The sequence below is a fragment of the Perca flavescens genome, chromosome 12 (genome assembly GCF_004354835.1).
Source record: "Perca flavescens isolate YP-PL-M2 chromosome 12, PFLA_1.0, whole genome shotgun sequence".
Lineage (NCBI taxonomy): Eukaryota > Metazoa > Chordata > Actinopteri > Perciformes > Percidae > Perca > Perca flavescens.
The window spans coordinates 11,986,473-11,998,819 of record NC_041342.1 but is presented as its reverse complement, the minus strand read 5'-3'; positions in this window follow the sequence as shown (position 1 = coordinate 11,998,819).

The following is a 12,347-nucleotide window of genomic DNA, read 5'->3' as shown; positions in this document are numbered from 1 at the left end:
TTAGCACAGATCCTGGAGGTAACCGGCTCCAACTAGCCTACTGCTCCCAAACGGTGTGTTCCTTTTTAAAAGAGGTGAGTGTGAGGTTCACTCGAGAGATAACTGACTGATGAGTTTTACAGCTCAGATGACTTTTGTTAAAGCAGCATAAGCAGCGTTTTAACCAATTTATTTCCTAATTAATTTTCTTTTTTTGCTGCATGACGACTTGAGCCAGGGGTGTAATAGTAATGTGTTTATTTAAAAACAGTCTATTTAATGTCAGGGACATCTACTGTACAAAGAGCCCCAAAACCAAAGCAATACAATCTCAACAGCTGACAGGAAATCATCCCTGTAAACACTTGAGTTTGCTTTGTGTCTGACAGAACATTTCATACCCTAAACAATGTCAACACAATAGAGCTCTGTTGTCTCACTACCTGACCCAGTGAAGAGGGTAATCTGTGACACACAGAGCCCCTCCAAAAACTGTACATACAGTTCTGTTAAAACTGTGTAAGGTCACACACACACACACACACACACACACACACACACAGTAACTGGCTGCTGTGTGGGATGTGTGCAGCTTTGGCTTGTTCTCCCATGAGGTGCTGCCAAGTTAGGCTGTTTCACACCCACACAGCAGGTTTTGATTTAGCTTTTCGGGGAAGACATGTACTGCGTGGTTTGGATAAACAGTTTTCACTGGAACTTGAATTTTTTTTAAGTCCCAAACGGCTTCGGCTAGAGCCTCTTCAAATCACATTTAATCGTTTGACTGTTTGATAGGAATCTGATATGATCTCACTGCTGCCATGTTCTGAAGAAGCAAAACAACAATTTTTATTAACTTTACTAATGCTTTACGCTGGTTTGTTGATTTTAGGGCTGCATGATATGAGGAAAATATGCAATAACGTTGAATACCAGTAAACCAATACTAGTGTACTCTGCATTTCTGCTGCTTTCAGTTTTCAGCTAAAATACAACAAATTGCTTGTTGAATTTAAAACAAATGAAAGGAAACAATTTCCAACATTCTTGTATTGAACAAGTTGAACACTGAATTGAATATAAAAGGCACCACAAAAAATTGTACATTTTCAAGTGCAGTTTTTTTTCACTGATATTTTCTTTCAGCTAACACAAAAGTGTCTTTCGCGATATGACGCAGCCTTTTATGATTTGTTTATTGCGCCAGTTGATATTGCGATGACGATGAAAAAAAAACCACTATTGTGCAGCCCTAATTGATTTAATGACTACATCTACATCTACAATTGTTCTCCACTTTTATTTTACTACATTTATATTGTCAGCTGACAATATAACTGTTTGTTACTTTTTAAAACTACATTGTGTAAGAATTTCTCCCATCTAGCTGGGAAATTTTATATGACAACCAACAGAATATTACCTTCTAGCCCCTCCCATTCCGAGCGTGTGTTAACTCCTACGGTGGCTGTATGCCAAGATTAACATGGCTTCCAGTACGACTTCGTCCGTTGTGTATATTGTCCGAGATTAATGGTGTAAGGCAATGTTTACAGCGTAGGCTACATATGTTTCTCCGTGAGCAGAGTCAGAGATCAGTTAATGCGACGGAGGTGCGAGGGAAAGCTAAAGGAAGAGGGAAACAAGGTAAAGGAAAAAGCAAAAGACGTGAGACCACCTATAGGCAAAGAAAAATGAATTGCTGAATTACCTGTCGAGAAGAAAGCAGGCAACTTCAGCATCCCTTTTTAAAATCCTTGCTCCTCATGATCTCTTTCCATCTTAGAAAAGCCACTCCAATATTAACTTGGTCGTGTTGCTTTGCCTGTTGCGTTGTCGTTTTAATTCTCTTTTTCACTTCCTTGGCGACTCTGTTACATGTCCTTGAGAATAGGTGTGATCCTCTATCTTCAACAGGCTTTCAAATCTGCCGGCAGTCGCGAGTAATCTCCCGGCTGGCATTCGTCACAGTGCCACGGAGTGTAAAAGCGCGAAAGGCGGAGGTATGTGTCTCTTTGGCTGATGTATTTTAAAGATGGAGGCGCTACATGGCTGCCGACCTTTCGAGCGACTCGCTCATATGTATTCTGAACTCAACAACTTTGAGTCATGCCACATGCAGACATTTTCAGATGACACTGCAATTGTGGGGTGTATTAGGGATGGACAGGGGGACGAATACAAGAACCTGGTGGATGACTTTGTGCAATGGTGCAGGCTCAACCATCTACAGCTGGACGCAACAAAGACCAAGGAGTTGGTGGTGGATTTCAGGAGATCTAAGCTATACATGCCACCAGTCTCCATTGAAGGGGTCAATGTGGAGGAGGTCATCACATATAAGTACCTGGGGGGACAACAAACTGGACTGGGCAGCCAACACGGATGTATATCTCTGTCTGCTGTACACCTGACTGTCTTATAGGTTATATTAGCCCTCCTACACAATCTGGACTCTGGTGATAACATCTACATCATATAACTTATTCCCTGTTATATATTGTTCTTAACGTATATTATTTCTTTTGTCAAGCAATTCTAATTCTATTAGGTTTACATGCTTGTCTTTTCATGTCTTTCATAGTTAATATGAAATAAGTTTTGCACTAATCAATCCCTAGCAGTGATGCCACGTAACGCGTTACATGTAACGCGTTACTCTAATCTGACCACTTTTTTCAGTAACGAGTAATCTAACGCGTTACTATTTCCAAACCAGTAATCAGATTAAATTTACTTAACCAAGTCACTGTGCGCTACTATTTGTCATTTTCCTTAGTAAAAATATATATTTTTGCTTTCTTCTTGCGTCTCGGGGAGTGAAGTCACGTATGCGACAAGTCACGTTTTCAGCATGTGGACAGTTCACGTGTACCACACAGCGACACAAACGTAAACAACAATGGAGGGAGGAGAGAGATGCGCGTTTTCTAGCTGGAAATACAGTCAATATTTAGAGTTTGTGCCAGCTAAAGACGGCACTATTAAGGTTCGTTGTACACTCTGTGCTGGTGGCGACAAAGTGCTATCTAGCTACAAAAACACTACGTTAAATTTGAAGAACCATTTGGAGTCGCAGCGCTGCAGTCAAACTTACAGAGCAAGTCCCAGCAGGTGGTGCGAAGCAGAGTGAAGGAGGTCCCCCACCACCCAAACAACAAAAGCTGGACTTCGGTGCAAAACCAGTAAGTGGAGAGTTGAAGAAGTTGGTCGGGCAGTAGGCCTATGTTGTAGCGGAAATGCTGCCCTTAAACACCGTTAAGTCGCTCTATTTCGTGCCATAATAAACCAGATCCTACTACTGGCAACGCTGAGCTGCCTCACAGTAAACCGGTTGTCATTTTTATGTTGAGGCTGTAGTGGTGTTGTCGGCAGTTGCTGAATGTAACTAATAAAGTAACTTGTAATCTAACTTTGTTACTTTTAAAATCAAGTAATCTGTAAAGTAACTAAGTTACTTTTAAAATCAAGTAATCTGTAAAGTAACTAAGTTACTTTTTCAAAGTAACTGTGGCAACACTGATCCCTAGACTGTTCTCTTTCTCTACTACCATTGCACACAGTCTACCTTAGCACCTTTAACTCTTTAAATTTCTGTGAGTGAATTTTTTGTATATGAGATATATGTGTGTATGTGTCTGTGTTATGGTTGTCTTAGTTAATGGATGTCTAAAATTTCCCTTGGGATTTATAAAGTATATCTATCTATCTATCTATCTATCTATCTATCTATCTATCTATCTATCTATCTATCAGTGGATCTTTAAGGTATATTTCAACATTTTGCTATACTACATGAAGTGACTTGCATGAAAAGTGAGTAATGTAATGCCCCTAGGTGGACTGGGGTCAGGGTGCATCATACAAAATCAATTAACCAAATGTGAGACTTATTAAAGTCCACAAAGTCCATGCAACACAAGGAATAAAGATGACTCTAGTGTGCAGTCTGTTATCAAAAAGCCAACCTTCAATTGAGTAAATGTTAGTAACCTGTACAGGTAAACATTCCTTACAGCTAAATGGTGAAACTAAAATACAGCTCATACATGAAATAGAAAACATTTCTTTGGTTCTTAGATCTTTTTGCTGCTTATCCATGCTGTACTTTGACGACTGGTCATGTTAGTGTATTGTATTAGTGTAGAATATAAACTCTCAATCATCATTTACCTCATCTTCCTCATCTTCACTGAATAAACTTTGAATTCTGATTGAGAATCTTTATCGGACGGACCTTCCCTTTGCCTTTGAATGCTTAAATGCAGTCAGCACCAGTGAACGCATGCAAGGCCAAAAGAGAGCTGAAATGTGTTCCTGTGAATAATCTTCAGCCAGCTGGTTGATGTTGATTAGTCTATCTCCCATGTCAAAGATGATGTTGACAGTTGATGACTTGGCATAATACAGGAAGATGAAGAAAATGTCAGTCTTTTGCTCTGACTCTAACTGTTCTGATGTGAGGCATTTTAGTTTGAATATACTGCATGTAAATGATCACCCTCACATCTGTTTCTTCATGTTTTGAACAGATCGCTGATCAGAAGTTCTTTTGACATAACTCCAGCATTGCATTCTGTCTTGAGAGCAGTGATGGACTGGGATCAAAAAACGGCAACACGCCAGCCCTATTTTTGTCAACAACCTAGCTTGGAAATTAGTAACTCTGCCTTCCGAGTTAATCTTTCCACGCACCTGGCGTCTGCATGCATAAAATAACTTTATCGGTAGTGGCCCGTCGGGGTCCATAGGGGTGCGGCCCTTCTGGCATTTGCCCAAATTCCCGATGGCCAGTCCGTCACTGCTTGAAAGCTTGACCAGCCTCTATGAAAATGACAGGCCTTCGGATGATGTCTTCCATCATATCATGAGAGCTCCAGTGATCCAGAAGTAAATGAATGAGTGCCTTCTTGTTTTCATCATTTGTGAGAAAACCATTCCAATCAGCGGGTCGATGAACATTCAGCCCATTAACTATAAAACGTTCACCACAACCTCTGCGATCTCTCTCAGCTGATTTTGGTGAATAAAGACGGTCCATGTAAGTGTCTGTGGTGAATACTGTTTCAGCTGCAGCAGGTAGACTTTGGAAGGTGCGCTCTGATATAGTCTTCATTGTCCGTGGTACATTGCGCATGTAGAATGAGGAGTTTCCATCTTGAATGAGAGCACATTGGCTTGGAGAAGGATGTTGTGCGTTCTCAGCATCTTTGATCATGTGATAAATTCCTTTTGCTTTGTTGTTTTTTGCAAAAAGCCATCGATTGTTGAGATGGAGTATGGCGTCAGAGTCAATTCCTAAAAGTAAACGTAAACACATCTATTAAAAGCTTGTTGAACGGTTTCCTTTCAAGAAGGTAAAAAACATTTCTAAAATATTTAACATAGTAAATACTATTTGAGAACATTTGTTTATGTAGGCTATAGCTACCTGTTAAAGATTTCGGATCTGTGATCTGTTGGTTTAATCTTTTTGGTGCGCTGGTAGCCGGGACAGCAAGCACTCTCGTAGCCACAAGATAGAGTTGCGGGAATGTCTTGGGCTGTCTTTTCCAGAACTCAAGACAGTCCACTTCATCTTCATCAGATGCTACCTGGATATAGCGGATGATCTCAGCCCAACCCGGTCTCACGCCAGGTTGTGTAATAGTCACGTTATTTTGATTCATAAATTTGTGTACAGGTTACGATTTAGAAGTTTTTTTCGTGTGTATATTCTACGACTTTTGAACGTGTACAGGTCACGCTTTTCAAACCTGCTCTGGGGGATGCAACAACGGGGAAATGAGGCGCCACAACAACGGGACGCGATCCCCGGGCGCAGGGGCACACAACAACGGGGACTTGAAACTCCACACGCCGGCCACAACAACGGGACGGGCCACCACTCGCGGGCCGCCACTCGCAGGACGCGATCCACGGTTGTAGGGGCACACAACAATGGGGAAATGAAACGCCACAATAACAGGACGGTTGTGGTTACGAAAAAAGAAGAACGGGGAAAGGAAGCGTCACATGCGGGACACGCCGACAAAGGAACTGCAACACGCGGGACGCGATCCCCGATCTCCGATCCCCGATCTCCGATCTCCGGGGTGAAAGTCCTGTGTTTTCTGACCCATCCACCACCCCGACCAACCTCCCTACGCGGACTTTCGCCTTATCAATACTACTCGCTACCGTAAGCGTTCTGGGATCACGAAATATACTTCCCATTAAAATGCATTGCTTTCAATTTCGTAATCGCCACATGAAAAAAGTCAATTACGTAACCTGTCCACGATTTAATAGATTAAAATAACGTAACTATATAACGAACTGCCGTGAGACCTGGCTGTCTCAGCCTTGACAGATGAGCCATGATCCACACTTTTCTTGGTGCATTTCTTCCGGTGGCCAGAGAAAAGACGAGGAGTTTTAGCAGGTGGTGACTCCTCCTTATCATCGTTTCCACGGCTGCTTTCAGGTACAGTCAGTTTCCGAGCCTCAGCCAAGACCAGGTCTGTAAGTTTATCAAAAACCATGTTTAGTTACAGCATCATGGGTAGGGTTGGGTATCGTTTTTTTTTTTTTGATTCCGGTGATAAATCGATACTTTTAAAACGGTGCCGGTGCCTAAACGGTGCCTGAACCAGTACTTTTCAATAAAGTAAAAAAAATAAATAAAAAATAAGGGTAGTAAACAACAGTCAGTGACTTGTTTATTGCTAAGGCCATGGTCAAAATTAAAGATTTAATAATAACGTAATAACAATAACAATAACTTATTTCACCAGTAAATTGCTGTTGAACCCCAGATGGGAAAAGGGTATTTTATAATTACTGTCAATGCACCACGAGGCTACCAGTTTTAAGTGAATCTGTGTTGTTTAATTCCGACAATGGCAGCTGCAAGTGAACGCACCGTCTGTGTTGTTTAATTCCGACAACGGCAGCTGCAAGTGAACGCACCGTCTGTGTTGTTTAATTCCGACAACGGCAGCTGCAAGTGAACGCACCGTCTGTGTTGTTTAATTCCGACCATATAAACATACTGTATATCTATGAATTGCGACAACGGCAGCTGCTGCGCTGCAGAGCAGACTGTTACATCCCGCTGTAGAAGTCCTCCACAGTGAAATACAGTCACACTTTACACTGTTTAACGTTAGCTGTCAGCATTTTAACCGTGATTAATTCAGCTGCTAGCTAAAGGTAGGCTAACGTTACATGCTGTCAGGTGTAGTGAAAAGTCAGGCACCGAAATGAGGCACCGAAACTTTCGTTCTTATTCGGTCTCGTTACTACCGTTTACGTCGGCACCGGTTCCCTATTGGCACCGAGTTTCGGTACCCAACCCTAATCATGGGACTGATTATACACAGTGTCAGTGTTGTGAATCAATCTAGGAAGACAATATAAAGATATGTGATGTGTGTGTGTGATAGCTTGTGTTCGGGAATGGTGGGTACACCTACCTGTTATCATCTCCTTGACTTCACTCTTCACTTCATCAAGTGCTTGGACATCTTGCTCTAGCCAAAATTGGCAGAATGAGGGATCTAGTAATGCTGACATCATGTAGACAAGGTCCCCAAATGGAAGATCTACTGCCACGTCACTGGAGTCATCCATTTTCACGCTCACAGATATACCCTTGAAGCGGCGTTGAAGGGACTTCTGCAGGCCTTTCACTAAACCAACCAGGTGGTGAGTAGCATTCAACATCCTGATGAGATGGCTGTTAAGTGACGGTACACAAGGGAAGGCTGCACTAAGGGTCAAACCCTTGAGCGAGGTCCGTTGCTTGAAGAAATGTGGCCAACATTTCCACAAGTTCTTCCAGCTGACCCCATTCTCTAGCTGATGAACACAGGTCTTTATGACCTTGGGTGTCCAGGAGTGTATTCAGGCTTTGAAGATCCAAGTCAGTGACTGCTTCAACAAGGCGCAGAGTGCTGTTCCATCGTGTCACTACAGCAGAGGGGAATGCCACGGTTGGCTCCATAGTCTGCTTTAAATGCCTCTTTTAGGCCACAAGTAGAATGCAGTAAAGTGCAAAATGTTGTCACCTTTGCCATTGCGCTGTTCAGAACTTTTACATCTTTAAGTCCATCTCGCACAACGAGCTGCAGCGAATGTGCAAAGCACTGAAGTCGTTTTTGCCGGCAGCTGCTCTGGATGGATTCCACATCATCCTGGTTATCCTCACTTACGTCCTGCCACAGGTCGCCATTTTCCAGCTCATCATCTTTGCTACTTGTAGCAGAGGGAAAACAAACCGTAAAGGCTTTCTTCATGTTTGAAGGGTTGTCAGAGATACTGTAATCTAATTTGTGCTTCATGTTGACGTTATCACATAATTCCTCAAATTTTTCACTAATCCTCTCACCAGTGTGAGACCCTGTGAATCTTTCACAGCTTAATAGTAACTGACTTAACTGACTGGAGTCTTGGGTTGCTTCTGTCTAGCTCCATGAAGTGGGCAGTAATTCCTAAAAAGCCATGCATGGTCCTGTGAGTCCAGATGTCCACAGTAACAGACACAGTGTCTGTTTTCTCTAATTTTGATTTGATCTTGGCCTCTTTGTCAGTTGCAAGCTCATTCAGTCTTCTTGTTACGGCACTCTGACTTACTGGACAATATCTTTCATCTACCACTGACAAAAAAATTCTGAAGCTGGGCTTGTCAATCAATGACAGTGGCAGGTTGCATGAAATGATGAGTTCATTAATGATTGATTCAGTGATGGCCTTCTGCCTAGGATGTCCCTGATGGTTGGATGGTTGATGACAGTTGCACACCTCTTGGCTGAATAATGAATGACTCAAAGCTGCTCTGTCCCTCTCCAATAGTACCTTTTTTTAGCATTGGTGAATTGTGTCAACCTGTAGATGGACATGGGAAATTATTTTGCTTGCCACTAATGAAGCTCAGCGTAAATTCTTAAAGGAAGGCTTCATATACCTTTTCCATCACTCATAATGATCAGCTGTTTCATGGTACGTCACTTGTCAGTAGTAATCAGAGCAGCTGTGTCGTTGTTAGTTAAACCAATCCGGGTTGGCCATTTGTTGACAGCCTATCATAGCTTGATACCCTGCTTTAAATCTGCTCTCTCTTCCACGGTTGGCAGTTGTCGTTTCAGGAAATGGAGTGCGTCCCGCCTCCTCCCCTTCTGCCACCAGTGGTCACGCCCTCGGACCTGGGTTTCATCTATGCTTGGCTGTTGATGGTTCCTCTACTTATTCTCCACCACCAGTGTCTGGACTCCATCAGGGGATTTGTTTGGGTTCCTTAAACCCTTTAGGATATTTGGGTTTGATGGAGTCCAATCTCCAGAGACTCGTACATTTACATGTTGTATGTACAATAAATATGTTCATAATTGCAAAGAAGCATCTCCTGATTGAAATAAAATCTGCATAAAACGGACATATGTGTAGTGTTCTATGGGGGAAATAGCTGAAGTAATACTAAACGTTTCTATCATGTATTTCTTTTTCAGAAATAAAATGTAGGCACTGCAGCAAAGACTGGATGTGAACTTGTGATGGGAAAAATATAATGTATGCTTTAATGGAGCTAGCTTAATTTAGTTACGTCCAGAACTTACATTGGGTCTCCAACTTAGGACATCGTATAGTCTAATCTTCTGCTACTGGTGAAATATTAACCTAAGTCTGTCACATCATATGGATACTATAACTTTATTTAAAAATAAAGATACAATTTGCCTGGTCCCAGCGTTAGCACAGCACTTTGCGATGGTTAGCTTGTTACCTGTGATGATATATGCTAAATGTAACGTCTCTTTCACATTAGCAAGTGACTGACCTATCTGGGTGCATTTTGAGATGCCTGATGAAGTTCGACGTTGATCCGGCATCATTTATCTTGGTGCCACACACCTCGCATGTAGCTGTTGACTTACTGCTGCTGTTTACGAAGTTATTGAAAGCAAAACTAATGACAAAAGGCACAACTCCAGGAGGACTTGTTGTCACCGTCGTCAATGTATTTTTTGATGTGCGCGCACGTAAGGCTTAACGCATGCATTACATTGCACATTACGGCAAAGGGCAGGGGACGTGCAGCTCGTCATGCGTTTCCCCAACGTATATGCGCCAATAAAAGAAAATAGAAATACATGAATCAATTTAGATTTAAAAAGCAATAACTGCATGAAAACAGGTTGTTGACGAGGCCCTTGATGTTAAAGCCCCCTTACTGCTTTATATTCCATTATATTTTTTAATATTTTTTAAATATCCTCTGTGTTTTCCTTCTTATAGGATAAATAAAGGTATTCACACCATGAATTGGTGCATAAAAGTATCAGTATGCAGGATATTAGTCTTTGGTGCTCAAAATACCCCTTGGGGAGGACACACAGACTCCACATTTTGATATGTATAATAGAAAATGAAAATTATCACTTTTGAAGACAATTTGTCAGGCATACAGACATTGTTTTGTCTTTTGGGGTATGTTGAGGGTGATATTTGACCGCAAAAAGGCAGCAATCTCCAGAATCTTTTTCTGCTAGTTTCCCCTATGTGTCAGGATACATCATGCAAAATTGTAGAGTTATATGACAATTTAAAGGTTTACTTTATTTACACATACATGTAAGCAAACTTCATTCTCTGCATTTAACCAGGCCAGTGCCTTGATCAAGGGCACTGCTTGGAGAACCTAGTACATGTTTTTGATGGTGGGGGAAACCAGAGCACCCGGAGGAAACGCAAGCAAACGTGGGGAGAACATGCAAACTCCACACAGAAAGGCCCTGGAATGACCTGGATTCGAACACAGAACCTTCTTGCTGTGAGGCCACAGTGCTAACCACTGGGCCACCATGCATGTAGCTGTAAGACCTTAATATTCATAATTACATCATTCCGGCAAAAGCTTTTCCCAAAAAGGGTGTTTTTTGGGCCCTGAGACCAAACGGGGCCGAGTTGGGGGTGGTCGTTATCAACATGTGATGGCCCAAGGTTTAAGATAATAGGAAATAATAGTGAAAAAAAGGTAACAAAAAACATCCTGAGGAGTGGACCTGGCTCCCGGCCTATTAGGGGTGCAGGTGAATTTTGTTACCTTTGGAAAGGACCAGGCAAGCTGTCTCTTTCCATTCTTTATGCTAAGTTAAGCTAACTGGCTGTAGCTTCATGTTTAGCGTACAGACATGAGAGTGGTATCAATCGTCTCCTAACTCTCAGCGAGAAAGCAAAAAATGCCTTCCTTTTTAACTTTCTTTCTTTCTCATGATTTATGTTGGCCTAAAAATCTCATGATACATAACTGAACCTCTGTTTCAGTGTGTGACTGTCAGCTCCTGGTCCAACTTTTTTTACTTTTATTTCATGCTTAGTGTTATTTCTGCTGGACACAAATTACAAAAGCTGAGTGGAATGCCCGCTCTCTCTCTTTTTATAAAAGTTGTATTTTTTATTCATTTTATTGCTTGAGAACTAGCTGATATACAAGGCATTAGTGAGGCGTCTGAATTATACAACAAGCCTCTGTTAATGAGTGCCGTGTCAGCCAGGTTGGCAACATCCCATGAATGGATCCAAAATGAAAACACATCTAAAAAAAAATACTTACAAGAAGTAATGATGAAAACAGCCCACTTCAACCTCAATTGAATCAACACTGTGACTGTTTATCTCTTATATTTGTCTCTGATATCCTGCGTTTATCGTGACCTTTAATCTAGGATTTCGTAAATGTTTAGGCCATCAAAAGTTCCTCTATGAATTACTGTTTCCTGTCAAGATGAGGCCTGGCACGTCAACAATGCCTGGCAGGAAAAAGTTGTGGCTCTTACTGTCAGGCTCTTGTATTTCATTGTGTGTGTGTGTGTGTGTGTGTAAGTGTGTGTGTGTGTGTGTGTCTCTGTCTCTGTGTGTGCATGTGTCTCTGTGGGTGTGTTTTTGTGTGTGTGCGCCCATGTGTCTCCGTGTGTGTCCGTCCAGCAAGACAGAGGGCAGGTTACCCACGTCATCGTGTTGGACTGAGACTCGCGGCATCAAAGACAAAGTCACAAGAACATGAGCCATTGTCCTCCGACCTGCTGTGCACCGGAAAACACTGCTCATGATCCCATAAAAAAAAAGGTTTGGCACAGTTAGTCTGCTAAAGGCTCTTTATGGCCTGTTGGTTTTTACAATAGAAAACAGGTGTTGTTTTGCATTCTTGCTTTAAAGGTTCATACTAATTTGCTCAACACCAAATGCTTATGAAATGATGCTGATTCCAAAAATCTAAAATGTGGTCTTTTTGCTGTGACTGGGGACATTTTCAACACTGAAATGGGTTCAACACGTGTGTATCGGGGGGGGAGGGGTTGTGACACGGCTCATACTCTACATACATGCTG